Below are 13156 nucleotides of genomic sequence, written 5' to 3'. Positions count from 1 at the left end.
AACAAGAGCAAAGGTCAAACATCAGGGCATTTACCCATAATGTGTACAGGTGAGAGGTATGAAGGTAACCTGTCCAAAATACATGTACAGAACTAGTGATACTAAGTGGGCAGGTGAGAAGAAAGACGTCAGGACAAATGACAAAACATGTACAAGTCATACGCATGTACTCCGACAAATGTGAATGACAACGTATGCCCTGTGAAAGTCAATGTGGAAGGTTAATAGACTCAAAAGAAATATGTCCCTCAGGGTGTCATGCAGTGTCACCGTTACAATGTCCAGTCCCCCATACTCGTACGTGAGCTCTGCCACTGACGGAAAGCGCAAATACTGGCGTACACATAAGGTACATGATAGAATAATAAGTGTGGATAAGCAGCTGTTGGCCTGTGTGAGGAATACAACCCTCTGGGTGGGTGTGTCCTGCAATATAAATGTAATGGCATCTGGCCTGTGATGCCGCCATACAGTGTGTGTATTCGTGTCAGAAAGTTGATATCTTGTATCAGACACATACTCCGCAACTGTACAGATTTACGCAGAATGTGCAGCGTTTTGCATCATATGTTTGGTGTGTTCCACTTAAAATCAGTACCATTCTGGCAAATTCCTGAGAACTGAAGTCATTAAATAATGACAAACATGTGAGTTTAAGGCACCAAATCCATCAGAAAAGTCATACGAATGCAAAACCTATTATTGTGTCAACTATCTACGTTTGTAAGAGCAATATTTAAATTCTGCCCCTATGTGTCCCACTATCAGTTAAGGCTTTGTCCAGATGTTTGCTCTAGGAGGTGAAGTGGTATGATCACAAACAGATACATGTGTGAGGAAACAGCATTATCGACTGCAAGATAACTCAGAAGGTATGAAAAGCGCTGCAGTAGGATGTTCAGTACTGTCCGCAGGTATGTGCTGACATGTCAAATGACACAGCAGTCTACATGAAGTACCTATAGGGCTGTCACCTTTACAAATGATGATAGTGGGACATACCCACAGCCATGCACACAGCACAAATAGACATACACACAGCAAAACTAGGCCATGATACATGAAGCCTCCGGCGTGTACGAGTAGAGTGAGAGTACAGCAAGGATAGATGTCTGCCAAGCTATACAGCAAACACCTGTAAGGGCATGTAACACCGCCCGTAACACGAATGTTGCACGGACAATGTTGGGATTTGCAACATACCCCATTGGTATGTGAAAGCTATGCAAATATGCGATACATGAAACAGTCAGCTGTCCATGCAAGAGCAGAGTTATGTGCAGAAAAAAAAAAAAAATTATATATATATATATATATATATATATATATATATATATATATATATATATACAGACACAGACACACACACACACACACACACACACACACACACACACACACACACACACACACACACACATGACAGGGTTGTGTGCAGAACCTGACGTAACCACTGTACCACACAACAGCATTACGCAGTGACAGAGCGTGCAACCGTGATTAGTAGATCACGGAAATCACACAGGCATATGTCTAGCCTGTAGACAGCGGCATCAAAGGCAAAGACGCCGCACAGATGTTATGGTGTGTGAATACTGTAAAGCAATGTACTGTTGTCATGCAGTTGGAAGCACACACACACACTTGGCAGGGCTGGGAATCGAACTTACACCTAACTACCCTATCACACTACAGCATGGCGCATTTACAGAGCAGCTACTGAGATTACTAAACACAGCAGTCCCACAGGCATTCTTCTAGGTGCGTGTCGACATCCGCAAAGGCAAAGATGTCAGCAGGATATATCTGTGGTGTGAAGCATCTAAAAGCATAACCTGAGTCCCCAGGCAGACGGGAGCATGCGCACACACACACACACACACACACACTTGGCAGGGCTGGGAATTGAACTTACACCTAACTACCCTATCACACTACAGCATGGCATTTACAGAACGTGCTACCGAGATTACTAAACACAGCAGTCCACAGGCATTCTTCTAGGTGCGTCGAAGCATCCACAAAGGCAAAGGCGTCAGCAGGATATATCTGTGGTGTGAAGCATCTAAAGCATAACCTGAGTCCCCAGGTGGGCAGCATGCGCACACACACACACACACACACACACACACTTGGCAGGGCTGGGAATCGAACTTACACCTAACTACCCTATCACACTACAGCATGATGCATTTACAGAACGCTACTGGGATTACTAAACACAGCAGTCCCACAGGCATTCTTCTAGGTGCGTGTCGACATCCGCAAAGGCAAAGACGTCAGCAGGATATATCTGTGGTGTGAAGCATCTAAAAGCATAACCTGAGTCCCCAGGCAGACGGGAGCATGTGCACACACACACACACACACACACACACACACACACACACACACACACACACACACACACACACACACACACTTGGCAGGGCTGGGAATCGAACTTACACCTAACTACCCTATCACACTACAGCATGACGCATTTACAGAACGCGCTACCGAGATTACTAAACACAGCAGTCCCACAGGTATTCTTCTAGGTGCGTGTCGACATTTGCAAAGGCAAAGACGTCAGCAGGATATATCTGTGGTGTGAAGCATCTAAAAGCATAACCTGAGTCCCCACACACACACACACACACTTGGCAGGCCTGGGAATCGAACTTACACCTAACTACCCTATCACACTACAGCATGACGCATTTACAGAACGCACTACTGAGATTACTAAACACAGCAGTCCACAGGCATTCTTCTAGGTGTGTGTCGACATCCGCAAAGGCAAAGACATCAGCAGGATATATCTGTGGTGTGAAGTGTCTAAAAGCATAACCTGTGTCCCCAGGCGGACGGCATGCACACACACACACCAGGGGGGGAGGCAACCAGCTGTACACTCTGCGACAATCTGTACAGTGGAAAGGTATGGTATGGATATAGATATATGTGTATACACATAATCCACAGACGTAATCCAAAGCAAATTATGAAATGAGGACTGTACATGTATATATGTATACACAACAAACATATGTCCCATAGATATGACATATGTACATAAATAGGCCACGGCATAGCTAATATGGGTAGACAAACAGACATGCATGAAAGGTGAATAAACCGTTGCTTTCCAAATCATTGGCCAGAAAGTGACAGTCCGGCAAGTTCTATACTTTAAACATGAATATAGGTGTCCATTGCAGGACCCCAAAAATTGATCCATACGTAGTGTCAACCGTCATTGATGCAGAATAAGTGACCTCAGAAAATACGATATAGCTGTACATGCAACAGTACCAGGTGCAAGGGTAATAACACATGTGTCGATAGAATGTATGACGTACGAACTGATATCCGGAGAGTGGGGAGTGCTTATAAGTGTCTCCACACTTTAGTACCGCTCACATTAAACATGTGTAATGGGTACTGTGGAGGGGTGTCAGGTATGGGAATCATGGGTATGCAGAAATGGGCCTAGGCATTGTTTGGCAGAGATTTATTAGGTCCGCCCCGTGGGAGTGATGTGGGTATAGCACACGCCTATATTCTCAATAATGGGGCAAACCATCCACTGGATATTGCGTAAACCATTGTGGGAATATGCAGGGCCCTATATCAGTGTCATATAGTCGATTATCATGGATGGACATGCGTGTGACCAAGATGGTAACCATACCTGGCAAACTGTCAGAATAAGACAGCTGCACTAAGGCATAGTACATGAAATACAAATAGGGACTATATTAGATATACCCCAGACAAAGTCAGAACGTTGATAGAATACTGGCGTAGCCAGGAATATGAATGTTATGAGTGTTACTAATCATGACATAGAAATGTCAGTCACTATTATCTAACCGCACAGTTCGTAATGCCTTGCCAGTAATTTACCAGAAAGGCACATTATTATGACAAATGTAACAAGAGCAAAGGTCAAACATCAGGGCATTTACCCATAATGTGTACAGGTGAGAGGTATGAAGGTAACCTGTCCAAAATACATGTACAGAACTAGTGATACTAGGTGGGCAGGTGAGAAGAAAGACGTCAGGACAAACGACAAAACATGTACAAGTCATACGCATGTACTCCGACAAATGTGAATGACAACGTATGCCCTGTGAAAGTCAATGTGGAAGGTTAATAGACTCAAAAGAAATGTGTCCCTCAGGGTGTCATGCAGTGTCACCATTACAATGTCCAGTCCCCCATACTCGTACGTGAGCTCTGCCACTGACGGAAAGCGCAAATACCGGCGTACACATAAGGTACATGATAGAATAATAAGTGTGGATAAGCAGCTGTTGGCCTGTGTGAGGAATACAACCCTCTGGGTGGGTGTGTCCTGCAATATAAATGTAATGGCATCTGGCCTGTGATGCCGCCATACAGTGTGTGTATTGGTGTCAGAAAGTTGATATCTTGTATCAGACACATACTCCGCAACTGTACAGATTTACGCAGAATGTGCAGAGTTTTGCCTCATATGTTTGGTGTGTTCCACTTAAAATCAGTACCATTCTGGCAAATTCCTGAGAACTGAAGTAATTAAATAATGACAAACGTGAGTTTTAGACACCAAATCCATCAGAAAAGTCATACTAATGCAAAACCTATTATTGTGTCAACTATCTACGTTTGTAAGAGCAATATTTAAATTCTGCCCCTATGTGTCCCACTATCAGTTAAGGCTTTGGCCAGATGTTTGCTCTAGGAGGTGGAGTGGTATGATCAGAAACAGATACATGTGTGAGGAAACAGCATTATCGACTGCAAGATAACTCAGAAGGTATGAAAAGCGCTGCAGTAGGATGTTCAGTACTGTCCGCAGGTATGTGCTGACATGTCAAATGACACAGCAGTCTACATGAAGTACCTATAGGGCTGTCACCTTTACAAATGATGATAGTGGGACATACCCACAGCCATGCACACAGCACAAATAGACATACACACAGCAAAACTAGGCCATGATACATGAAGCCTCCGGCGGTCTGAGTAGAGTGAGAGTACAGCAAGGATAGATGTCTGCCAAGCTATACAGCAAACACCTGTAAGGGCATGTAACACCGCCCATAACATGAACGTTGCACGGACAATGTTGGGATTTGCAACATACCCCATTGGTATGTGAAAGCTATGCAAATATGCGATACATGAAACAGTCAGCTGTCCATGCAAGAGCAGAGTTATGTGCATAAAAAATATATATATATATATATATATATATATATATATATATATATACATATATACACACACAGACACACACACACACACACACACACACACACACACACACACACACACACACACACACACACACACACACACACACGTGGCAGGGTTGTGAGCAGAACACGAACGTAACCACTGTACCACACAACAGCATTACGCAGTGACAGAACGTGCAACCGTGATTAGTAGATCACGGAAATCACACAGGCATATGTCTAGCCTGTAGACAGCGGCATCAAAGGCAAAGACACCGCACAGATGTTATGGTGAGTGAATACTGTAAAAGCAATGTACTGTGTCATGCAGTTGGAAACGCACACACACACTTGGCAGGGCTGGGAATCGAACTTACACCTAACTACCCTATCACACTACAGCATGACGCATTTACAGAACGCGCTACCGAGATTACTAAACACAGCAGTCCCACAGGCATTCTTCTAGGTGCGTGTCGACATCCGCAAAGGCAAAGATGTCAGCAGGATATATCTGTGGTGTGAAGCATCTAAAAGCATAACCTGAGTCCCCAGGCAGACGGGAGCATGCGCACACACACACACACACACACACTTGGCAGGGCTGGGAATCAAACTTACACCTAACTACCCTATCACACTACAGCATGACGCATTTACAGAACGTGCTACCGAGATTACTAAACACAGCAGTCCCACAGGCATTCTTCTAGGTGCGTGTCGACATCCACAAAGGCAAAGACGTCAGCAGGATATATCTGTGGTGTGAAGCATCTAAAAGCATAACCTGAGTCCCCAGGCGGACGGCAGCATGCGCACACACACACACACTTGGCAGGGCTGGGAATCGAACTTACACCTAACTACTGTATCACACTACAGCATGACGCATTTACAGAACGCGCTACTGGGATTACTAAACACAGCAGTCCCACAGGCATTCTTCTAGGTGCGTGTCGACATCCGCAAAGGCAAAGACGTCAGCAGGATATATCTGTGGTGTGAAGCATCTAAAAGCATAACCTGAGTCCCCAGGCAGACGGGAGCATGTGCACACACACACACACACACACACACACACACACACACACACACACACACACACACACACACACACACACACACTTGGCAGGGCTGGGAATCGAACTTACACCTAACTACCCTATCACACTACAGCATGACGCATTTACAGAACGCGCTACCGTGATTACTAAACACAGCAGTCCCACAGGTATTCTTCTAGGTGCGTGTCGACATTTGCAAAGGCAAAGACGTCTGCAGGATATATCTGTGGTGTGAAGCATCTAAAAGCATAACCTGAGTCCCCAGGCGGACGGGAGCATGCGCACACACACACACACTTGGCAGGCCTGGGAATCGAACTTACACCTAACTACCCTATCACACTACAGCATGACGCATTTACAGAACGCGCTACCGAGATTACTAAACACAGCAGTCCCACAGGCATTCTTCTAGGTGCGTGTCGACATCCGCAAAGGCAAAGACGTCAGCAGGATATATCTGTGGTGTGAAGCATCTAAAAGCATAACCTGAGTCCCCAGGCGGACGGGAGCATGCACACACACACACACACACACACACACACACACACACACACACACACACACACACACACACACACACACACACACACACACACACACACACACACACACACACACTTGGCAGGGCTGGGAAATGAACTTACTACCCTATCACACTACAGCATGACACATTTACAGAACGCACTACCAAGATTACTAAACACAGCAGTCCCACAGGCATTCTTCTAGGTGCGTGTCGACATCCGCAAAGGCAAAGACGTCAGCAGGATATATCTGTGGTGTGAAGCATCTAAAAGTATAACCTGAGTCCCCAGGCAGACAGGAGCATGCGCACACACACACACACACACACACACACACACACACACACACACACACACACACACACTTGGCAGGGCTGGGAATCGAACTTACACCTAACTACCCTATCACACTACAGCATGATGCATTTACAGAACGTGCTACCAAGATTACTAAACATAGCAGTCCCACAGGCATTCTTCTAGGTGCGTGTCATCATCCGCAAATGCCAGGACGCCGGCAGGGATTGTATAGAGAGTGCACGATCAGACATAGTACTGTCCCACGGTAGACGTACACAAACACACAGCAGTGGTGTACTCGGGGCAACTGTACATGTGTGGAGCACTACAATGACAATACATAGACACAGTACGCACCACAGACAGTACACCCTTCCAGATAGTCACCCAGTGTGTACTCAGTAGGCATCCATCCTGACGTTGAAGATGGAAATCTGTTGCCTGAATGACCACCATGGCAATACAGGATGTCAACGGCCATGCCCATGCACAGAGGGACATCACCGACACAAGGTGTCACTGGCCATGGCCGCACACCTGGTAATATACGTCAGTTCGGACTGTACTGTGTGTCGATCTACACAACGGCGTACTGGGCATGCTCACACAGCTGTTGCAAAGGGTCATCTTGCATGCAGATGGAGTGTAAACACGGAAGGTCTCAGTTTGGACTGTGTCCATCTACACACTGCATTACATGGACTGTACTGTGTCCATCTACACAACAGCATACTGGGCATGCTCACACACTTAGCTGTTGCAAAGGGCCGTCTTGCATGCAGATGGAGTGTAAACACGGAAGGTCTCAGTTTGGACTGTACCGTGTCCATCTACACAACTGCGTACATGGACTGTACTGTGTGTCCATCTACACAACAGCATACTGGGCATGCTCACACACTTAGCTGTTGCAAAGGGCTGTCGTGCATGCAGATGGAGTGTACACACAGAAGGGCACAGTACAGAAGGGCACAGTATGGTATAACTGTCCTCACGCACAGGGCGGTCACACACATGCAGTGACCTGTACACACACAGCTGCCATCACATCTGTCACAGGTGTAGGTCACACACGTACACACTGCAGTGTACACTGTAGCTGTCAAGTCATCACCATGTCATCGGTGCAGCAAAACACAGCCTTACATTTCCACAACACCATGTGACACATGACCACTGGGCTGTACAGAGGTGTACACCAGCTGTGCCGAGTACACATGTACCAACAGGGATCCAACAGGTGTTATGCATTGCAACGATACCAGTATACATGAACAGGTCAGCTCAAGACATACCACGGCCCTTACACAGCTGTGACACATGACTGTTGCTGTACACCAATGAACACACATCTGGATATGTCATACATGTGATTGTGTGGATGTGTGCATGGACTGCACACACAACACATACATACATAGCATAGCCTGTGATGCATCTCGTGCATAACAGTGGCCTAAGCAATGCTACGCATGCAAATGGAAGGTGGGTCCATGTCTGTTGAATGCTCACACTACAGGGGGTAGCAATGTTGACCGGGACACATACCCTTGTACTGGTCACCTGTGACACCCGTGATATCATACCACAGTCCATGTGTTATGTATGTCAACACACATGTCCAACAATAGCAATGCATACAAACATGGCAACAGGAGACACATGTGACATCTGTACTGTGCATGCAGCAACCATGCATGTGCAGTGGCCGATGTCCGTAACATAGTTGCACCTAACTACAACATGCAGTCGCAATGCAGACCCATCATTGACACCTGTATACGGTGACATACAAACAGCACATATGGAGGGATGTGTGTACATAAAGTGGTGAACCACCTGTGTAGATGTATGTGTGCAGGGGTGGCTCACATTTGTGTCACACACCATCCTATCATGCCATGTGCAAACAGTACGCTATGTCAGTGTTACGTGACGGTGCTGACATAATGCATACACAGCGGTCAGGTGTTACCAACTATATGTCACATGGCACCTGTAACACCTACAACCTCCCATGTGCATATAGCAGCACAATTGCCAGATATAGCGTTGGTACACATAATGCAATCAATACCGCTGCATGTCTATCAAACGTGTCATCATATGGCAGGTGTATCATTCCCAGCACTGCCATGTGTGTTCGAATGTGTGACCAGAGATGATACATATCACGGGGAATATGTCCCAGTTGTTACACATCCCTGTACACCGTTGTAGAGATCTGTACATACGTCAGTGTGGGAAGCATGACGTCGGCCGGTGTGGTGCATCACACACGGCTGTCCGTATACACATGTGTGGTCACCACAGTGTGTGTGTGTCTGTATGTATGTCTGGTGCTTGGTGTGAGGGTGTATGCTAATATACAGTGAGAAATGATCATTAACCCCACATGGTGACTAACCCGTAATGGTGATGCAGTGCACTACCCTGTTGATGCCATAGGTCCCAGCCATACTGGCTACCTGTGCATGTTCCTTCTCTGTGACACATCATGTGGGTGCATAGTACTGTGAGGGTGATGACCACATAGGCAAGGGTCCCCACCTGAACACTATAGGGTGTGCATTATAGTGGTGTACACCCTGTGAATGTGGCCATGTTCCCATACTGTTACAGGGTCCTACTGCTGCACAGTGTGGCCTCCAGCTACCAAGTGACACCTCACATCATCATTGGCCAGACCGCTGTGTACAACCCCTGCACCATGTCACCATACCTGTAATGTGTCCTGCTATGTATGTCACGTCTCTGTCCAGTGTAGCCTGTGGCACTGACCACATGCGTCATGTGCAGTATATGTGCGGACATCTGTGTCATGTTGGTGTTTCCAACAGTCAGGTTGAGGGTATATGTAGCATGCTGATATTGCCAGACGTGCCTGTGAGTAATCCACAGTTACATGTGGGGAACTGAAAACACTGCTACCTGTAGGCACATGCAAGTACACCATAGGAGGGAACCAGGGTATCACAACCAACATGGTTCTACAGATGTAACCGAGACACATACCGTGAACACATCACAATGCATGCTGCACCTGAACTACATGGTATGACCGGTGCATGTCGACAGTACACAACCTATGTCACATACACATCTCTCAGTATTCACACACAACCACTGCAACATACACATCCCTCACTATGCATACACAGGTAATATTACATACACCTCTCACTATTCTGTTCACCCTGTGCATCAGAATATTTGAGCATAACCCTGCACCAATGGTGTGGATGACAGGGATGCAGCACAGGCTTCATCATATGCACAGGGTGATATGTTTGCCAGGGGCATAGGCTGCACCAATGGATGACATCATGTGTGTGTATAAGGGCCGGTGAGTTGATTGGACATGTCTGTTCAGAATGCATGTGGATGTTGTGGAGCCCTACAGTTGTGTTTGCTGTGTGCGTGTATGTGTGTACACAGTTCTGCCATTTGTGAGGCCTACATGGGGTACAATTGACAGCCCCAGATTGTACAGACCAGGTTGTACAGCTCACTGTGTCCGTCCACGGCCACATGACCTGTGCCTGCCTGGGGTTGCACGGGCACTACCAGGTGGAGGTACAGAGTGGCTACTGTCCGACGACACATGTCCGCTGGAACTGTGTCCCTGCTGAGAATGTCCAGGGCCATGTCCACATGGCCTGCTGTGTCCTGGTGTGGACAGCGCAGCACCAGCTGCACTGCTACTGCTACTGGCACTATGGGAGCGGGTATGTGAGGTGGCACGCTCAAGTCGACCTACACTAGGTGGTGTTGCTGGCCTACATCCACATGGCCTATGCCTCACTCCTACCAGATGTTCCAGCACAGACAGCTTCCACTAGCGGATTGCCATGCCTCGATCAAGGATTCCGACCATGTCACCCAATCACCTATCCAGAACATCAGCAATCTGCTGTTGAGCATTTGCCAATGCCTGGATGTTGTCATTTAGGGTATGGATAGCAGCCCTCTGCAGCCTCTGCCCTTCTCTGTTCTGCCGTTCAGCACGTGCCTGTGCCGCCATTACAGTCTGGAACATCCGTCTGGTGATACCAGCTGCTGCGCTCTGTCCTGTAGGTGCATGTCTGCCAGAGGTCCTCCTATGAGCAGCACCAGCCACATGCCTGTGTGGCACATCTGCAGTCATTACACTGACACCATGGTGTGTAGACACACCTTCTGTAGCCACCACACATTCCTGTTCCACGCTAACAGACGCTGACTGTCCTTCCTCTATGGCCACTGGTGATGCGGTATGTGTTGGCAGCAGAACTGTGTGTGGGGAAGAGGGGGACATAGGTGGGATGGTAACCATTGGCACAGATTCAGCCCCTGACAACCCTGCCTGTACCTCATGCATATGTTCATCACCGCTAGTATCTGTGGGGACACTAACATCAGATGGACCGCAGGAGGGTAATGCACCTACATCACCTGTGAATGCAAAGAAATACTGTAAAGTACAATAGACACAGACACACACACAGAGACAGACATATACAGACACAGACACACACAGACACACACACACACAGACACACACAGACACAGACACACACTGACACAGACACACATAGACACAGACACACACAGACAGACACAGACACAGACAGACACAGACACACACAGACACAGACACACACACAGACACACACACAGACACAGACACACACACTGACACACACACACACACACACACACACACACAGACACACACACACACAGACACACACATACAGACACACACACACACAGACACACACACATATACACAGACACACCATGCATGTGATTTGTCAGATGGCATGCAGCATGCTTGTGATACAGCAGAGGGCATGCAGCTCAGACATTAGTAGTGTTAGTAAGCATACCTCCCTGGAGTGCACACTACAGCAAGCAGGTGTCATATCAGTAGCCATGCAGTTCACACAATCATGGTAGTATGCATGCATCCCTGTGATACTCCATGTGGCCCAGAACAGGATAACAGTACACATGGCTGACGTGAACTTGCCGTGTAATCTGCTGACATGTGCATTAACATGCATACATGTCTGACACAATGGTGTCCTGACACATGTACAGCATCATAATGGGCTTCACATTGCAGTGTTTTCTGTATGCCCTACAGATAGAATGCATGTTTAGCAAATGTGCATGAGCATGGGAGGGTAGTGTGAGCCATCTACATTGCTATACAGTGTGAAGTACAGACACTGTGCCATTGCATGGCATCATGAGGCATCTATATTGCTGTAGAATGCATAATATGTACACATTGCATAGCCATAACTGCATGCTATGACACAGTCATGATGTTCAACAGATTGTATATGGTAGACTTCAGTGACACCTCCAGTAGCTGTGCACAGGCTTTTAGGATGTCCAGTGTACCACATCAACTGTATAATCGGTCAACTAAGGCTATAATTGGACCATGTGTGGACAATGTGCAACAGGGTGTATACACATCCCATGTACCGTGTGGCTACATGTCTCTGGCCATCCCCCATGGCCATGTGTGCACATGTGTTGGCCAAATGTGTGTGATGGCCATCTATCTCACATGTCTGTGTTGTCCCATATGACATACACCCATAGATGTCAAATATGTCACAATCCACAGGGCTATGCAGACAACGGGTTATATGTTTGGTATGTGGGGTATAGGTCATGCGATAGTGTGACAATATTGCAGACAGAACACTAAGTGTCTGGGACATGTCAGGTGGCACATCACAATGTGTGCACCCAATGCAGGGGCATATGACACAATGGTGACACCTGTGGGCTGCCAATAGCACAGCTCACTGTGTGGTACTGTGTGCATACCACACATGTTGATTCAATGCATACTACATATGCCTCCATTGTAGAAAACCTCCACCGTTGTATGCACAGCTGACCACACATGTCGCAATGACAAGTACTGTGGTTTCAAGTCGGTGTATCATTTCATTTGTATATATTGCACATGGGTGGCCTGTGTGAATGATGGGTGATGCGACCTGTATATCGTGACTGGAACAAACATCAAGTGTGCAAGTGTTAA

Source organism: Protopterus annectens, chromosome 11.part0 (assembly GCF_019279795.1).
Source record: "Protopterus annectens isolate FY-2018-M chromosome 11.part0, PAN1.0, whole genome shotgun sequence".
NCBI classification, from domain to species: domain Eukaryota; kingdom Metazoa; phylum Chordata; order Ceratodontiformes; family Protopteridae; genus Protopterus; species Protopterus annectens.
This window is presented reverse-complemented; position numbering follows the sequence as displayed.